General features: G+C 37.4%; 1 long non-coding RNA gene across 2 annotated transcripts; it reads right to left on the bottom strand.

Annotated features, from left to right (window-relative positions):
* Nucleotides 1–2,092: 2,092 nt before the first annotated feature.
* On the bottom strand, nt 2,093–18,946 carry LOC135450366 (uncharacterized). 2 transcript variants are annotated; one of them, XR_010441049.1, is made up of 6 exons: nt 18,852–18,946; nt 17,611–17,760; nt 6,443–6,485; nt 4,022–4,043; nt 2,744–2,906; nt 2,093–2,494 (listed from the first exon to the last, which is right to left on the bottom strand). It is a non-coding gene; the product is annotated as an uncharacterized LOC135450366 (long non-coding RNA). The 2 variants fall into 2 exon arrangements; XR_010441048.1 differs by having other exon boundaries at nt 2,097–2,906.
* Nucleotides 18,947–20,230: the final 1,284 nt, after the last annotated feature.

Below are 20,230 nucleotides of genomic sequence, written 5' to 3'. Positions count from 1 at the left end.
CAGCCAAATGCCATGCCCTGCCAAGCAGCTCAAATCACCAAACTCTGAACAGGGGAAAACACAGCAAAAATCTTCCTTGTAAATAAGGGGAATAGAAGACACTGCAGGGAAGGGAGTGCAAAACATGGATGGGGTGGAGGCAGAGACAATCTAAACCATGCCATGATGACACTGAAATTGGGACTGGCAGTTACAGCTTAAGGAAAAGGACACTGGAACATCACTGGTTCTTCTGTGAAATCAGTGACTCAGACAGTGACAGCCAAAAAAGCTAACAGATCATCAGATGTCATTCAGGAAGGGTATGAAAAACAAGTTCTTCATTTTGTGACTAAAAAAATCTTGCTATATCCATATCCAGAGTGTATGTCTGGTCATCCTGGAGAAGAAGAACTGAGAAAAGGGTGCAATAACCTTAGAAGAGGCCCATGAAAGGTAACTGAAAATACCAAGTGGATTCAATAACTGCCATATAAGGACAGACCTAAACAGGCTGGGAAAATTTAGGGGGAAAAAGGAAGACTGGAAGGGTACAAATATAATCAAAATTTGGAGAAACCTTCAACAAATTTATGATGTGCAACCCAGAAACAGAGATTGGACAGAGTTGTACTCTCCAAGATGCCAAAACATAGTTCTGAATGCTGAGGAAGGATGGAGGGCATTCTGTCATAGGAAAAAAAGAAAAAAGGTTGGGGAATTCCAAACAATTTAATTGATTTTGAATTAAAAACAGTTCATTTTGCTTTGCTGCTGATCAGTTCTTAATCCACTTCTTTGGTGTTCCTCCACTGGCTTGCCACTGTCACTTTGCGTGTGGCACCTTCTCCTATGTTTTCTCTGAAGTCCTGTTCAGAGAGATTTTCATTCCTGCCCTGCTCAGATATCCCCTCTAGACCTAGAATCTCTCCTGTTTCTCCTCTTTTCCTTGACATCTGTTGTTCTCTACTCCTCCTGCCCAGCTGTGCTTCTTGTTTGTCCTTTCCCCTGCTGAGGAGTCCCTCCTGCCCTGGCATTCTCTCTTGCATCTCATGGTTCTTTTGCCAAGGGTGAAGTGTCTGGCACAGACAGCCCCTGACTCACACACAGAGAGGTCTCCCTGCAGTGTTCCTGCTACTAAACTCCTGTCCAAGACACAGGAATTATCCCATCTGTGGTCATTCTCAGTGGACACTGCTGTGTCCTGTGAGAATCCAGTCTACTCCCTCTCCTCAACACTGTTGGAGGCACCCAAGGCTTTACACAGTAATTTTTTGGGTTTGACTATGCTGTCAGCCATAAAATATGCCAAGGCTCCTTTAAATCAAAACCATGGCCTGAGGCAAATATGAATATATGTATTTGTTCAGAGCTTTGATGGCATCTTGATTTCACATATGAAGTTTCTGCAAAATCCATTTTTCGACATTTGCCTTACCTAAGTGTGCATGCTAACCCCACTAGAATTTTAAACGGCTGGGGAAATTAGCATTTTAAAAATCCAAAAGAAATGGTTATCCATTAAAACAGAATTGTAATATTCTTTCTTACCAAGTTTTGAACATCTTTATTACTATTCTCTAGAAGGATTTGTCAGCTGCCAGCCTTGTAATAGCATTTGAATTTCCACCAGCACACAACCTCCATTTGCACTCAAATTAAATAAAAATATATTTGTAAAGTAGCGTAGCTAAAACCATCTTATTTTTCTACCTTTTAAAATAGTCTAACAAAATAACTTGCTTCAATGTCTATTTTAAAGATTTACCAAAGCCCTCATAATAGAAGTTCCCATAGCCATAAATTTCCTTAAGATACTATTTCAATAATTTTCTCATCTAAAAGAAAACTTGCAGCTGTTGTGTTTTGAAAAATTTTGGCAGGGATGTAGTTGTATGTTGTGAATGATGTCACCATCTTGTGACAAGCTACAGAATGCTTTTGGCTGGGTCAGATTTTGTCTAGGCCACAATTATCTACATTTATTTTAAACTCTTAATTGAAATATGTCTTTGAAACGAATGTGCATGCAGACACACAGCAATGAGAAGTAATCCCTTTTGCTTGCTGCATTTGAGTAATTAATTCATGATACCAAACAATACCATATGTTTCTTCTCAATAGAAGCATTTAATTAACACATGGGATCAGACAGATTTACATGGAAGCTGAATTTTCATCTTCACCTCCTGAGAAATATTTTCCCAGCACACATTGTGTCTCAAATTGTTTTCTGCAAGGAGAATTTTGTTCTGAACAGGGCTGATCCGCTGTATCGGTTTTAGCAGTCAGCAAAGACATTTGCATAAGGTCTCAAATAGGACAGGAAAAATCACCATAAAAGCAGAGGCTGTGTGAGAAGCTCAGGGGAAAAAAGACCATGCAGCTGTCAGGCATCCCTCCAAAAGGGCTGGGCATGAGGAACGAGAAGTGAAGCACAGAGAAGGGGAGGCTGAAGATTGACCAGGCTGCCACCTCTGCAGAATTGAATTTTGCCATCTCCAGGCCTGAGGACTAAATAAGTTAATTCAATCTGTTTAATGAGCTGGAAAGCTTCTAACAAACCCTGCTTTTAAATGTCTGGTCAGGAATACTGAAATCTCCCCAAAGCATTAACTCTACTACTTGCAGAGAAGAGGAAATGCTGCCTTGGGATAACAATTAAGGGTGGTGAGGGACAGAAAAGGACAGAGCCCTGCAGGAACCTTAGCAAGGCACAGTGTTTTTCATGGGAGTACCCAGGGTTTCAGAAATGTTAATTACCTTTCCCGTCTCCAGACACACTCTGCCCTATTTGGGAGCGATCCAGGTAGGAGGCCGGAAAACAAGTTTCCACGTACAAGGGTGTTTACGGATTTTTTCCCCATAGTTTTGATTTATTTTCTTGGAGAAGTAGATGAGGATTCTGCCCTCAGACTATTTTCCCCTTAAAAGATAACCACGAAGGAAAAACGTAAATCAATCTGATGTTGTTATGTACAAGGAATCCCTCGGTATTTTTCTCAGTTTGTTTCTGCCCAAAAAAATTCTGATCTTTTTTACCTCAAAAGACATTTACAGTGGCTTCAAAACTCACTGAAGTTTAAATACTAATCTTAGACTTTGAATAGAAGCTTTGCTTCAATTCTATTCCAGCTATTGTATAAATCTTGACAAATACAATTTTTGAAAGCATATAGAATTAATATTACACAGAATTGTAATAAAATATTCTGTATAATTTTTTTTCTTTCCTGAAGTGAGGGACATTTAAACAGCATAATTGACTCTCAGGAACTTCAGCAAATTACAGTTCCAAACAGAATGTTTGATTTCCATCTAGTAGATTATGCTCCTCTCTGCACATTATCTGTTGTCTTCTAAAACAACAAATATTCTTGAAGAATTTATTTTCAAATATATTCAACTATCCAAGTTCCAGTTTTATTTGTACTCTTTCAACTTGGCACAGCCATAGGGAAAAAAGCAGACTCCATTATATAATTCAGAATTAATTATCCATACAAAAGTGATAATACAGAACATATTTCATATTCCAACAAATACTCAATGTCCTTGAAACTTTTTTCCAAGAGAAATAAAGCTATTGGTATGGGTTTGAGCAGTGCAGACTGACTAAAATAAAGCTGAAATACCTCTTTTCCCATCCCCAAAGAAACAAAGCAAGTTCTGTGCTGTAAACCAGCAGGTGCACTTCTGGCAACCATATTCCCAAATACTTTGAGTTTCTCCAGCGAAGAAGCACCTCAAGTGAAAGAGAAAAAAAATGGAACCCACTTTCTCCTCTCTTTTTATTTTAAAAGTATATTATTTCTGATAATAACACACTTGATGAGATGGAGAAAGAAAACAAAATCCAAGTCCCATTGTTCTTAATAAAGAACCCCAAATGCAGCATTTCTAGGATTTTTATGAAACTCTGCCTGGTATGATAGCAGCCCTGATACAACCACTGAAATGATACCAGCCCTTTTTTTCCTGGCCACATGCAAGAAAAACCATTCTGCTTGCAGGCACAGAATGAGGCTGCCAACTTCTTACCTCTGCCGGTGTGCTGATGTACCTGAATTATAAGAGAATTATTGACTGCTGTGGTAACAGACAGGGAAGGAAAAACTGCTTTAGAATTCTATATAAGACATTTTAGCTGTGAATGCTATTACCATTAGTAACCACAAGCATTAAAATTTTGCTCACAGAACTGTATTTCTTTATTAATTAGCTAAGCAATTGCAATTGATGCTGTTCGTGCCACTCTATTTTAAGATTTCAGATACAGAGATTTGATAAAGAAAATATAAAACCCTGCCCTACATACTAACTATATTTGCTACATTGCAATCTTTTCAAGTTTAATTCCTCTTTATTTTCCTGTCACCTATGGACTAAAATCACTCCTCATTTCTGTAGTTTCTAACTTCTGTCTCATTGTGCTAGCTACAAGAACTATAACTAATCAAAGTTCAACCCTCTTCATCACCTTCAATTCTTCCTCAAATTGTCCCATGAGGGTAACTTATTTGCTCCAGTAGTGTTGCTGGGAAGTGTGGAATGTGTGTAACTTTATTATTCAGTCAGCATTAGGAACCATTTGTTGAAAATTGCTACATCAAGATATTCTTAAAAATAAAACCTTTTCTAGAAAACAGAGCTCTAGAAAACAAATACAAAATTTTAAACACCCAGAATATCTAGTTTTTTTGAAAGTGAAAATACCATGAAGAAAAATGATTTAAAGTTTTTGCTTTTTGTATCTCCTGATTCGTTTTGCCTTTTCATTTTGCTTGATTTTGCCAAGTAGCTCTTTGAGACTTCATAGTTAAAAACATTAGTAGCTTTCAGTGCATTCCACCTTTTTTTTTTTCCTTTTGGATCTATTCATTTTTCTGATGCCATGGGAAACCCAGAACTGTAGTACCAGGAATTTGTCCTTATTTCTTATTGTAATACAGAGAGAACAATGGCTCAATTTCTCAAACACTTAAACCACTTCAGAGTGCTCTGATCCCTTATTAAATGCAGTAATTAATCCCCCAGATATTTTGGCATAAGCAAATATTTTTAACTTCCAGCCCCTTGTGGGACATTTTGACATTGACTTGGGGAAGGAAAGGGCACAGGCGGGGCAACTCAAATCACCAGGAAATCTTTGAAGGAAATAAATTCTCTATTGCATAAAAACAGAAAAGCTGTTTTCTGATAAAACAGCTTGGAAACTTGAATTTTCTTCTCTCTTCCTATGGCAGAAGCAAGGGCTAGATGAAAGCCTAGGTGTGATAATGCAGCCTGCTAGAGCTGCAGTGCTATGACAGAAAAGCACGCTGCTCCTATGAGTATCCCTGAACTGCACTGGGTTCGAATGCATCATTGCATTTAAAACACAGCAGAGATCTACTCTTGGCTGCAATAAAAATCATGGCATTTTCATCTGTCTGCTGTCCAACACACACTGCTGTGGCTCTTTGAAAATACAGAATAATAACTAAAATAAGAAGAAATTATTTTGAGGGAAGATGTTTAAAAAAGCCAGCTGTATGTTGTGCAAGTTAAAAATTTAGTGACCTTAGTTACTTCATTGATGTTCATATCTTCTGAAATATGGGGGAAAAGAAAACAAACCCTAAAAATCACTTTTCTTCCCACATCTTTCACCTGGTTTTCTTTAAACTTGAATCCATTTCGAAATATTAAAAAAAAATGTTATTATCACAAATCTGTTATGTATCAGAACAATTACTGTCACATCTGTTAACATTTAGTTTTCCCCAACTCTTCATCCTGTCCCCCTAGATTATGGTTTCGTTGATATGAGACTAATTGGTTATGATGGGTTTTCTCTTTGCAGGTGTTCCTATGATGCCCAACACCTTGATCCAATTTTCTTAGAGCAGGCAGCCTTGTGGTCATGAGGAAAATTCTGCTCATGATGATTACATGTGCAATGCACTAAATTGCTCCAGACAGCTTTGTTTGGAAATGCATGAAAAATCAGGTCTCACTTGGGAGAAATGCCAAGAAAAACAATCTCAGCTTTTTCACTAAAGTGACAGACATAAAATCCACAATGAGAATCAACAAATTTCTTACAATAATGAAAATCACTAACCACTTAATCTCTCTGTGCAGTTGATTTCCTCCATGTTCCCAGTATCTCTAAATACATACCAGACTTTTCTGGCTTAAAAAACTCCCCCAAGGAAACCAAAATGCCCTACAAAAATACTCAAATTGGAAAATCAGTAAGAATTCACTGATTTCCCCTAGAATTTTAGCCCAAATATACAATGATTCAGGTAAGCATTAAAGAATCACCAGCTATTTCAATATAACTATATATTTTGACACACAAGTAAAACTTTTGGTGGGTTTTGTTACTGATTTCCATGGGAACAAAGTATCCTGAAATAGGTATTATGATTGTTAATTAGACTCATTGAGGAGAAGAACTTGTTCCATACTCACAAAAGAAGCAAGAACAATTATTAGCCAAGCCTAAGCTGGAAATCTGTAAGAGAAGTCCAAATATCTGGTAAGAATAATTAGGTTAAGCCAAATACAATCTATTCCAAAACAATCTCTTATGTTTGTGATGCCCAACACTTCCAGTCTGAGCGAATAACATGAACTACAGCTTGTAAAAGGTGCAGTGTCCATCACAGGCAAATACTGTGATTAGAAATTTTATTTTAAAATGGATCTTATTTTGAAATAAGACAATTCTATAAGCATTTGTATGTTTTTCTCTCATGCAAAATTATTTTTAAATAGTATGGTTTTGTTATCAGGCTGAAGTTCATCATAAGAAGCCAAAAATATATTAATAATGACAAAAGAGAATTGGTTACAGGTCTTGTCCTACAAAATCTTAGGAGGAAATACATGTTTAAATTAATACATAATTGATAGCCATTTGATGATCTTTTACTTTTTCTGATCTAAGTCTTGTATGTAATTCAACAAACGTTAATCTAGAATCCATCCAAGTTAAACACAATATTAACTTTGTGAATGTAATTAGGACATGGGAACTGGCTTGAAAGAAATGTCTCTAATTTCCCTCAGTTTTCACCCTGCAATATCCTCATTCAAACATCAGATACTGCCAAATTTTACGAAATATTTATCATACAAATGGTGAACATCAGGAGGTTTTGTTAGGTTCTTGATGCTTTTGTTATATTTTTGTTACTTGGATGCAATAAACACAACTAAATTTCCATGGTTTTCCTATGTAAGCTGCCTGTTTGAATCCCATTATCTATGATTTTTAAACTTAGTTGAAAACAGTGCTGCTCTTTGTATCTATCAAGTTCAGCCACCGTTGTAGCACCAGAGTGGCTTTGTGAAATTCATTAGTGGCAAACTGACATCCTGAATAAACTGAATTTTTGGGAGGACGGGAATCCACCATAACTGCTCTGGCATTTTGCTGCCAAACTAGCAAAGCAAACCTTTCTCACCCTGGGCAGTCTTTCACCTCCTGTCCTCCTCCAGTGTGCTCCTTACACATTTCAGCCTTGATCATGAGGTGCTGACCATGTGCTTATTCTGCCATGTGCACCAAGATCTGTCACTCTACTAAATCATTCATCTCATCCTTAAGAGGTTTTTTTAATGAGTTTGAAGAGTTATTTTATGAGCTACAACAGGTATTGCTTAGTTCTAGTCATCTGTGCCTTTATTAAGCAAAGGCATAAAAAGCCTGACTATTACTTTTGTTTTTCTCTCTAGTTTGGGATTTTTTGAGTGAGAACTGTGATGCACTATGAGAAAGGCTCAAACTTCCAGTAATTCTAAAAGCAGGAAATACCAGTGAAAACCTGTTTCTCGGGGGATACCCAGCCTAAATACTTGGTTCTGAAAAATTCAGATAGTCAAAAAAGAATCTATTGCTGGGTGTTCAGCTTTACTGGGATTTTTCAGCACATTGTATACCATATATTTGATAGGTTATTGTCAGGTCCTGAAGTAATTTAGACAATCCCTTCAGAATGTAAATTAAAATATACAATATCTATATTACACTGAGGCTTTTATATCAAGTAGGACATTATTCTATTTACCTTGAACTTTGTGAACTCCTGAACTACCACCTTAAGCAGTTCAGGCTTCAGATCCCAGGAACAACTTCTTGACTCTTATTTCTCTAATAAGAATTCTCCAGTTAAAAAAAAATTCATTTATTGCAGAAATGTAAAACAAAATTACTCCTCTGGTATCCAAGAATGCTCTGTACTCCAGAGATGCCTTTTCCTACACGAGGCATTTCATTTTTCCACCAAACTCATCTAGTGTATCTTAATTATCATCCACCCATTTTCTCATTATATTCTCTTTAATGGCTGAAGGAGACCTATGATAGAAACCTTAATTTTTAGTTGAACCTAGGAGCAGACATTCAGACTCTCCTGTGCAATAATGGAATTTCTAGATCATCATGATATTCATAACTTCTACAATATCTCTAAAATTTTATTGCCTACTTCTGAACAGCAAATATATAAGTTGATTTTTCAGTAAAACACTGGAAATGTGACCAGAACTTATAAAATAATAGGAGATCAAAATGAGATGGTACTGATTGGATTTTTCTTTTCAGTAAAGTCATTTCAGGGTAATCTATCTTTATCTTGGCACACCAGGAAGTTGGGTATCATTCCGTTTTTACAACTCAATTAAACAAAGGATTAACAAATAATATTAAATACTTCAAACTGCAATCAGCCTCAACTCCTCACTCCAGAAATATTTCCTTTGACTACGGTGAACTGTGGAAAAATAATTCTGTGTGTCAAAACCAGAAATTTGCAGCACAATGATTATCAATTACCAGCTGCTCTCATGACTGAGAACATGTTTTTTATTGGCTATTCAAGACTGGACATGCACACAGATAAGTCCCCTGCATTGTTCCCTTTCCACAAAAAAAAAAAAAACAAAAAAAACCCCAAAAAACAAAACCCAAAACCAAACACCACCACAAAAAAAAAAAAAAAAAAAAATCAAAAAAACAAAAAAAAACCAAAAACCAACCACCACATAAAAAGCTTTGATTTCTTTCACTGTGCATTGTTGAAACAAGGAATGTGTGTTCCTCCACTGATTCAATGCAGCTTTTAAAGTCACTCTGTACTTCAGAAGCACAAGGGTGAACAACACCTCTTTTTGAATGCATCCAAAGGAATGGCTAATACACACACGTTCAAATGAAGAAATGCTTAAAACAGATATTTAAAATCTACTGAAATGATGTGCATTTTGCTTTATACTATTCAAGTGGATTTCAGGAACTCCTGTTACAGCTTTCCGCAGGAATTCTCTCCTAGGTAACATGTAACTTGCCTCTCTATCTTAAGTAATTTGGGCAACATCTTTTTTTACCAGACACAGAATTCACTTTTTACATCACATATATACATATATATATGTGATTTATATATAGGTTATATCACAGGATATAAATTCCACAGGATTCACTTTTTTAACCAATATTTAACACCTATATAAGTCCATCAATTCCACCTTTGAAGCCTTACCTTTAAAATCTGGCATTTCTTTCAAATCAATTAGTTCCTTTACATCAACTTCTTATTAACCCATCATGAATAAATAATTCATATTTAGTATTTCAGCAATTCACAAGGATCTACATGAGGAATAAAAAGCTGTTGTCTTGACTCAGAGAGGGCAGTGTGTCATGGCCATGAGTACTTGGCTTAGCTACTCCCAACAGGGGCAGCTAAAAGCTAGATGGGAACAATTTTTTTTGGCTTTTTTTCAATTTAAAATCAAGTTTGGCCCACTCACAGTGGACAGTTATGAAGCAGATGGTCAATGAAAAAGCATGAATAAAGAAACACTTTTCTAATATTGAACCTAGAATCATCTGCTTTGTTTTTTGTGTGCCGAAAGAGTGCCAGAGTAGACATTACCTATCAATGCTCAAGACAAACCCTTGGTGCTAACAAAAAGGCACTTATTCTCAAGATCTGATTAATTACCAGTCATTACCATCATTTCCACGTTTCCATGGATGTTCTGCCATCAGCAGCCTCTTCCTCTGCATGCTGTTTATTCCCCATGGCGCTGCAGCCCCTTTGTGGCATTCAAGAGAAGCTCCCACTGATATTCACAAAGATCAGCCCACTATGTCAGCTCCTCAGCCATTAGTGCAGTTTCTTGAGATTACTCCAGCTGAGGCACTGTTTGCTTTAATTTGGTTTGTACTGCTTTTCAGAAAAACAATATGTGAAAAATAGTTCGATATTCAGGCCAAAGAATAAAAATTTTAGTCTTTAGTCACTCATGCTTAAGCACAGAGAGATAAAAAGGGAAAAATTTTCAAAGGAAAAGAACAGTGGCTTAAAATATAACACTCATTCTATTAGCATTTGTCTCTAAGTAGGAGTCCAGTTGTTCTAAGAGTACAACACAGTTAGTTTCATGTTTTGCTTGAATTCATCATTGCTACTTCATATAACTTCTGCATAAAAGGACAATTAGGGGGGAAAAAGGGAAAAAAATCACTTTTGACTGAGAAAAAGGACTTTTCTCTAGAAGAAAGACACATCAATAGCTAAGCTTCAACCTCATACTGAAAAACTGAACATTCTGCTTCAAACTATTAAAAACCTTGTGTTTTTTGGAAGCTGTTGGCCTAACAACTCCTGCACATGTCATCCAAGTGCCAACAAAGCAGACAAGCAGAGTAAAAGCAGTGAGGCAAGATGTGGGAGCCCCAAACAAATGAAGGGTGAGCCATGAGCCTTTATTAGGAGCAAAAGGCAAAGCTCAGAGCTGGCTCATATCACTAGATTGTCATAGCTGGCACTGGCAGGAAGGGATTCCACTTTTTATTGGGCAACAGCTTATATTACAGAGGCTTTACTGACTACTATCTATAGGAAGCTATGGCAGATTCCGTCAGCAGAAGCTGTCACAGAGCCAGCCTCCAATTTTACACTTTGCCAGAAGTCAAGAGACATCAGACACCTACTGACAAACAGCAACTCTTTGGGAGCTTTAATACGCTTAAACTCACAAATGCTTCTGAGATGGTTTATCTCTTTTGCAAGTGTAAGAGACATTTATGGCTCTTCAAGACAGTATTTTACAAATTCTAGCAAAGCTACTTGCCTTTCAGTCTAGATTATTGCCTTTCTGCAAAGAATACAAGCTGCTGGTTGACAGTATACTTCCTCTATGCATTTATTTCATTCAAATTCACAGAGATTCCTTGTTTGTTCACGTTTCAGAAAGTAATTAAGTATTGGACCTCAAAATAACAGCAGAAAGAATGGGATTCTTTGCTCAAAGAGGACTTCCTGTCACCAGGAAATTAAATGTTTCTTCTGGCAGACAGTAAAGTACACACAGAAATAAAAATTAATCTGTAGGCTTACACTTACATGCTTTCTCAAAGTTAATTAAGAAGTAAGGTTACCCAAGGTTCAATGAATGAGGCAATGCCAACTTAGGAAGTGATCTCAACTTACAAGAGAGCAAAAAATACAAAATTTCAATTGTTGAGGAGATGGAATAGATGCTTGTATTCTCTGATTTTTTGAAACTGTGATTTTGAACTCCTGTAACAGAGCAGGTAGAGTTTACACAGAGAAACACACTCCCAAAGATGAATAACAAAGTGAAAAAATACTGGATAATAAACACAGAAACAGGGTAGATCCTGTCTGCTTATTAGCCTGACTTGCCTAGATATCAAGAACACACAGAAGGAAAACCAGTTCCCAAACCATGCACAGGCAATTCAAGGACTGAAATTCCACAGGTGCAAAAATTTCCCAAGTTTTCATGTCAGTAAAAAGAATAATTAATAAAAGATCAATTGCTTTAACACTATCAGTGCTATAAAAAAGGGGGAAAATGGATACTATTTTGGGGCTGACAGTAGTTTCTCAATCTTCCTGTAATTAGTGACTTTGACAAGGATTAGCTTGTGGATCTGTTTGACCATTTTACTTGTCATTTGCACTCCAAGACAGGGCTTAGGAGTGACAGTGCAAACCTAGTAGCAGAAATTACTTCATTTAAGGGAAGGGAAGGAGGGTAAAGACTAAAGAATTATTTTTCTGACAGTCATTCTAACTGGCTGCACTATTAAAGCTTTGGTCTTCAAATGAAATCCAAAACAACATATTTATCACTTCTTGCAACCCTATTTTTGCAGAAAGCACATTGATACTTGGAGAAGTGAAGAACCCACTTCTCAATGATAGCTTGGACTGTGAATCTTAGAAATTGGTAGTACAGAAACAACTTACCTTCTGGGCATAAATCTAACTAGGAAATCAGGACTAATATAACCCTAGAGACTAAAAATACCTGGGATATAGGATTTAGCTCTTCTGAGAACAGTGTGACAGGAGGCCATGAGGGGGCAATTCTGCTAGATTTGGTCACACAAATGTAGCCAGAATAAAATATTCTGCACTAACATTTGCACTCCTGTTTCAGTTAACGTGCTTTCTGAAACACACAATTACTCACTTTCAAATCTGTCTCTGTCACCATCCAAAACATTGGTCTAGGAAAAGCATTTGAAATACCTATATTAATTTCACTTAATTGCAGTAAGCAATGACCAGAAAAGAGGAGCACACACTTACAGGAAAATTTACATCAGAATGATCCTTCAATGTCATACATTCTTTAAAATCTAGGATAAAACAATCTAATAGATCACCAATGATACTTTAAGGCATTTTTTGAAGTTCACATGTTTTGGAAATGCTATAATTAAAGTATCATCCATGCAGAGAGACAGAGAAACAGTTCATTGCTTTCAAATGTAGCCAGGGCTCCAACTAGGCACAGAAACTTTCTTATGCCATTTTCATGCTCACAGCCCTGAGATCAGGACACAATAGTTAAGCAAACTTCTTCAAAACTTGACACAGCTTCAACTCATGACAGAGCTGCACAACTCATTCCTAGATTAATTTTCCCTAATGTTTTTGTATGATGTATAAGTTCTAAAAATACCTCACAAAAGCTGAAAAGCATAGAAAGCTAGCTAACCTTTATGGCAGGACAAGTTATTTTTGCCATACACTAAGAAAAAGATTTATGTATGTGGTAGAAACATGAAATAGATTTGCTTTACTGTAAAAGACTTTGCTGTTTTATTTTGACCTTTTAAAATATTTAGATAAGATCAGAGTAAAATTAACAGGCAGTAATCACCCTCGCCAAAGTAAGTCTAAGTAAATCTATACTGCTTCTCCATTAAGAATTCCATAAGCCACTGCATACAAATTTAGGAATTCCAGTGGGTCATCGAATGCTTGCTCCAAAAATCAGTTTGGAGCCTCTTTTATCAAATGCCAGGAATAAGGAGTGAACTCCTTCATGTTTACTCCATGCTGCTCTGGCCGGGAGCCAACAATAGCAAAGGAACTTGGAACTGCAGGACTAAATCCCCATTTGTCTCACCCTCGTAGTCATAAAACTGTTTATGCAGATAAAAGGACTGACAATCGTATCAAGTGCTGTACACTGAATTACTGAAAGCTTCCAAACACCCTTTCTTAAAGAAATTTACAGCCTTAAATAATCAGCTTCTTAACAGACAGCATGACAATTTTTTCCACAAGTAAAATATAGGTAAAATTTGGTGAATTTGTTGTTCTGTGGCAGGGTATGATTCTTTCTTACTTTGCACAAGAAATGCAATCTCAGAGTTACCAGCCTTATATAACACAAGGAGAAATATAATCCAGAAGATTCACAGTGTTTGTATCAAGAAAAAAAGAAATTATGCATGCAATGTGGAAGGAAAAAATAAGAACGACAGGTGGCAGATTCAAAATTGTTTTAACACAAGTTCTGTAGCTACACCAACTGCTGTGGAGAAGGCTAAAACAAGCAGGGAATAGAAATATGTTTTAATTGCTGCACTATTTACTTTTGTAAGCAATGTGACAGTAGTCACATTTAAAGCATCAGACTAAGTAAAAGCAAAAGGATTTAGAAAGCTAAGCTGGAAGAATTTCTGATTGATTCTTCACATTTCTCCTTAACAGTTTTTTCTCACATCAGAAACATTATTAAGAATGGCCTCTGGTATGGTCTTCCTCTGCAGAGCATACAAGAAGTGCTTCCATGGTTTATTTGGTACATTCCAGACACACGGTTTCACAAGAGGAAACCACAGTAGGGAAATCATCACAGGGTGCTCCTGCTCTCCACACAGCCCTTGATCCCCTTAAACCAGTTGATTCTTACAGAAGTGTTGGCACACCATGTCACAGGGCAAGCAGCAAGGGCAGGGTTGGTAGGTGGAAAGAGTGCTTTAAACTGGTACTAGCCCTAAATGCTTCAAAATTAATGATCCAGGCACCCAGCAGGTAGATGATAGAAATGCCAGCTTCAGCAGCCTTCCCTGGTGCTTACAGCCTTCCACATGCACCCCAGTTCCTCACTCTCACTTATTTATACCACAATAACTAGTATAATTAAAGTCTAACATGTACAGGGTTAAAAAATGTAAATTCTTCTTTCTTTATGTGCTGCTTTCACCCTGAATTAATTCAGACATTCAATTTACAAAGTTCTACAGAAACACTTTCTCTGTCAGACCTGGAGCAAGGAGAACTGTGATCACATTTTTAAGACAGCTTTGCTACAAGAAAGGCATCTCATGGAACAAAACAGACCACAAGGGAGAAAATAAGTCTTGCATTACAGCTTTGTTGCTCTGCACAGCTGGTGACATTTCCCACAGATGTCCCTACTAAACATCAATAAAATGGAACAGCACAGAAAAAACAAAAGATAAATTACATATGTCATTTGGCATGGGTCATACTTCAGGTGACAATGCTTCAAGTATCAGTGCAACAGGAAAATAACAGCAATGAACTTGGAAGAGATAAAACAGAGAAGAAAATTCTAAAACGCCTGAACACACCTAACAATCTACAGGATTTTGTCAAGGACTTTCAGCCTCCGGTAGTCTAAAGAAAAAAACTCAAGATTCTAAATATGGATTTAGAAACCTTACCAGAGAATAGAATAAGCAAATATATCAGCATTCAACAGCTCTTACAAGTTTAAAGACTGCAAAGAGCCTGCAAGGGCCCTGAGAGGGTCTGTCCTGGAGGCTTGTCTGCCTGGGCTGGGGCCCAAGGCAGGGAGTGCAGCTGCAGCCTGTCCAGGCTGTCCCCCTCCCTTCCCTGCACTGCCTGGGCCAAAGCCCCTTCCCGTGGGAGCTGCATTTCAGCTGAGCCTCAACCCTCAGCCCTCCTGCTCATCCTGGGTCCTGTTTATGCAGCCCCCAGTGCCCAACAGCCTGGCCTGGGCTCAGGGGCCCTGCCTGGCCCTCCGCTCCATCACCCTCATCTCCTGGCTCAGCCTCTCTCAGGGAGCAGCCAGCCCTCACTGCTCCATGTCTGTCTCATGTTCTTTTCCTCTTGTATTCATGAGGGAAGGGAAATGACAGGACATGATTTATACTGGTCTAATTACAACTGAAATAACTCTTATCCAGCTAGCTTGACAAATGAAGCCGAGAGGAAAATATAGAATAAAAATGTTATTAGGTCTGCCTGACATTTGTTGCAAGCAAATATTTCTTATGAAAATTAGACTGTCTAGTCACATGATTTCAAGATGAATATGGAAAGGATGGTGTCTGTCGCCACTGACATGACAGGAAAACTTGACCTTTGACTAGAAATTTAAATAACTGGCTGGCAATCCCTGTGTATGGTTAAAATCAGCTGTGATGAAACAAGAGAATATCAACTAAAACATTGAAGCTTAAAGAGAGCAAATTTTTAATAAACTTTATAAACATAACTTGAAAATGGTTAAGATTTAAAATTCTAGGATGAGCAGTAGACTAATCTGAACAGCTTTCAAAGGAAAGGTGGTGTTTTGGTAGTTCCAGTCACAAATTGTTTAAATTTATTCAAGTCACATAGCTCTTCCCCAGGATATTCTGTCAAGTGACAGGCCTGCACTCACTATCTCAATTTCCCATTCTTTAGAATGGGACCACTTATATTACACTGCCAGATGCAGGTCCATCTGTTACAAATGAAAAATCAAGATACTCCATGGAATTACTTTCCAGAGAATCTTTGTTCTGCTATCAGGTTATTTTTAACACATTACCTTTCTTTAAAGTTGCTTGCCATCAGGGACACAGTCCATTTCATACAGTTCTCCAAATGGCAATATCATTTTTCCATTGATAGTTATTTGTGCTGAAAGAATCAAGTTCTTAACTAAGAGCTTCTCAAAACAAGACAAAATGCAAAGCAAAGTAACAACCCAGTACTTGGCCTGACATAATCCTTCTAAAAGCAGCCTCGCTTGCTAGAGACAGGGAAAAGGAAAGGCTATATTTGCAATTAATGAGAAATTAATTTTCCAATGAGTATCACTTCATGCATATCCCTAATCTGGGAAAATTCTGATCTCTCTTCACCTCAGAAGGAATTACACATCCCCAAGGCCAGGCTATTTGCTGGATCTAATAATTGCTGGGTAACCAGAGACATGGGATTAGAACAGAACTGTTCCAAACAACTTCTGTTGTGCCAGTTTTCTGACAAAAGGAGCTTTTCTTGTAAATTACACCGGCAACTAATGGTGCTGGATCCCTGTACCAGCAGGAATCATAGGAAAGCAATGCCACAGCTGTAACTTGTTCTTCCATTAAAACCAACTGGGACCATGGAAAGCTGATCCTGAGCTTTTGCTCAGCACATGTTATCACATTAGCAGGGTTCTGATGTACATAAGCATCCACACCAAGATACAGCAGGAAAAACCAAAACAGGGGGTTAAAAAATGGCAAAAAAAGAAGAAATTCTTCTGTAGATGCTCAGTTCTGCAGCAAGACAGAAAAGAGGATAAGTAACCAAATATGCACAAAAATAAAGTGAAAAATAGAAGGGTGGGAATATTAAAGTGATTAGGAAACCGAATGCAAAAGAAATAAACTATAAAGGAGATAAAAGAAGTTCATGGAGCAAAAAGTAAGAAATGGAACAAGCTGAGCATGCCTAAACATTAATTATGGAGAATTCAGATTCCTTCAGCTCCAGATTTTTGTTAGCGATAACATTGACTGATTCAGTTACAGATATTAAAAATTAATTAAGAACTCATAAACTCAGGCAAAACTAACAAATTCCTGCCTCTGACTGGAATGGGTTGAGCATATAAAGCTGGTAATCAATTTGACCCTGAAAACTTTCCTGGTTAAACAATGTTAAGAATGACCAGCTTGACAGCTTAGAGGTGATTCACAACCAGTTTGACTACCATTCCTCATTTAAATTGATTAACTCGAGTAGACGTGAAAATGTCTGCAGCTTGACAAGTGAAACATGCAGTTGTGCATAAAACTTTCAAGGGATTCAGAAAACGTGTGTGTTGGCAATAAAATATGTTTTCCATGTAGAACTACTATTTGCAGTCCTCTAAAGCCACAATAGAAATCATGTCAGAAAACATGTAAAATATACAGTGGATCCAATTTCTGCCATAACAAACAGGATTTACCTTTGGTTCTGCTTAGGAAAGCTAGCAAAAGAGGTCTTTGCCAAAAGCTGAGCTGGGAAACTGTTACAAAGTCAAAAAATAGAATAAATAGTTACCTCTAGATCCAATGGATTCAGCAGCACAAAGGGGACTGATTTGCAGCTGGGGCAAGGTGCACCGCTATTTGCCACACCCAGAGAGAGACCTGACACACCTGGCCTGACACAGGAGTTCTTAATAAGTCCTTAATGAGGCAGCTTCATTACCTGCAGGCAGAGACCAGAGGAATGAGCACCTGCACACTTCTCACAGTTATACACTCATCTTAGCAGTCCACTATGAAAAATGCAGGCTAAACAGAATGTACAGGAATAGCAGAGCTAGAGACACTGCAGGGTGTGCTCTTACAACCATTTGTTTTATCTTCGCTGCTTTCTGTTTGTCTGCTTTGTATTTTAATTTAGAAGGAAAGTTAGTCCATGCAGATTATCGGTGTTCCACAAAAAACCTACCAAAAACACACTGCAAAAATCCCCACTCATGCCAGCAAACAAAAAATACGAAGAAATAGAGGTAACAAGCAAACTTCAAAGCTTAAGCATATTTAATTTGGTTAGAAATGTAAGCCATTGTGACAGACAACACAAGAGGTTCTGATACTGTTTAAGAAAAAAAGAATGGCACGTTTTTAATTTTTAATCACATCTCTCAGGATCAGTGTACCTTCATACAAACAACATGACTTGAATATGTAGTTTCAGTACTGACAAGTTCAGCTGCCTAAAAAATGAGATCAATTTACTGTTTCTGAGCTCCTCTTCATCTGTTCACCCGTGTGCCTCAATAATTTTATTACTTACTAACCATAATAGCCCACTCATGGACCCATACATAGTCATTTAAACAAAAAAGCAAACACAGCTACTTCTATATCTAAAATTTTGGGCCTGAGCATTAAGCAAGAATTTACCTTTAGACACTTCAAGTTTCCTTCTTTAAAAGGAAGGCTTTCTTTCTAAGGGAAAGCGGGCAAAATTACACATTAGTTATTTCCAAGGATTCATCTTAGTTATTTTTCCTTCTACAGAATCTGAAGGGCAAGGGAACATACAGGGAAGAATTTTTCGAGTTTTGATAACATATGGAGAACTCACTGAAACCCTCCAACCCAAATTCTGAAAAATAAGTGAAATAATTACATCAGCTTTTCAAAAAATGTTATTTTAGAATAATTCCATTTATACCAGTGCACACTCATAAAACAAACAAATATCTTACTTTGGCGAGATATGAATACTTGAAAAAATACTGCAGCATCCCATCCCAAGCATTTAGATCAATTTTTTAATCTCCTTACCAGTAACATCTGTTATAAAATACATTCTTTTTCTTTCTTTCTTTTTCTGGTGTGCTCAGCCATTCCCCAGCTCCTACTCCAACTGCACCCTCTCCCTGTGTGAGTGGAAAGAACGGTGTAGCTCCCAGCAGGTAATTAATTGCTGTGAGGGGTCGTTTGCAGAGAGATTGAAAACACCTGAGTGGGAGGAACAGCTGTGGGGCTGCTGGCAGAACAGACACTTGTTCCCACACACTCAGGGCTTAAATGACAGAGTCCTAAGAGCTCTGCACTACCTTGGAAATTTAAAATGCTTATGTAAGGCAGGACTAAATGTCTCATGGTGCTCTCTCACCTTGTTAGAGGCCTCTTCTCTGCAGAAAGAGGGAGAGAAGAGCAAAGAGGGTCTCAGCAGGAGCACACCCCTGTAGCCAGCATAGTCAGGTGCCCTCCTCCACTTTTCTTCCCACTCTACTCTTTTCAGGTGTGATTTATCTCTTGGGTGAAAAAATGGTATTGAGGGACTGAAGCAAATGATTTCAATGTGTTCAGGAGAAAACAGGAGACTCAGAACCTCAATTGTAAGAACCGTGCTGGAGAATAAAAAAGAAAAAATTGGTCTCCATTTTGGAAAAATGCACAGTCAACCCCTCCCGACCTCAATAGTGTAATATTGCAGTCAATACTTGTGTCAGTGCTTTTTCAAGTTTCTTCAGTTTATTTTGGGAAAGTTCACAACAACAATGACATTCATTTCTCTTGCATGTGGCTCAGACAAAATCTGCATTACTCCAACACAGGCACTACAGGTAACCTGGAAAATTTAAATAATCCTAATGATGAAGGAACTGATACTGGCTCATGATGCTGATTAAAAAATTCTGATAATCTATTTCTTTCCCCTCACAAATTAAAACTAGAAAGCAATCTAACTACAATGCAAAAAGGGTCTAATTAAACTATTTGCTAATTAAATTACTTTGCACAGTTGTATACATTTTATTTTAATGTATTAATAAACACCATATTATAGGTATTTTTCTGCACTCTTTTGTCACATCAGTACCATGCTTTATAGATTTAAATTACCTGCAAAGATGAGGATAAAAAAAAGTGATAAAATATGACTAGAAGCCAGAACTAACTGTGAATCTAATACTAAATATAATCTTAGCATGCCAGAAACAATGTCTTTTCTTGATATTGCATTTATTCCACCTGGAGTGTTAGATTTTCACTTCCTGAAGACAAATATGAATTTAAGAAACCTGCATTATTGTCCTGCTCCAGAAAAAGGAATCAAAAGAATTCCATGACATTTCATGTCTGTTCTATGCTAAAGTGCCATAAGTACTTTTATCTTCCTTTTGAAAAAGAGGAAACCAGACATTCCAATTGGC

The sequence above is a fragment of the Zonotrichia leucophrys genome, chromosome 7 (assembly GCF_028769735.1).
Source record: "Zonotrichia leucophrys gambelii isolate GWCS_2022_RI chromosome 7, RI_Zleu_2.0, whole genome shotgun sequence".
NCBI lineage: Eukaryota > Metazoa > Chordata > Aves > Passeriformes > Passerellidae > Zonotrichia > Zonotrichia leucophrys.
The sequence above is the reverse complement of the archived record's forward strand: the minus strand, read 5'-3'. Positions and strand labels throughout refer to the sequence as shown.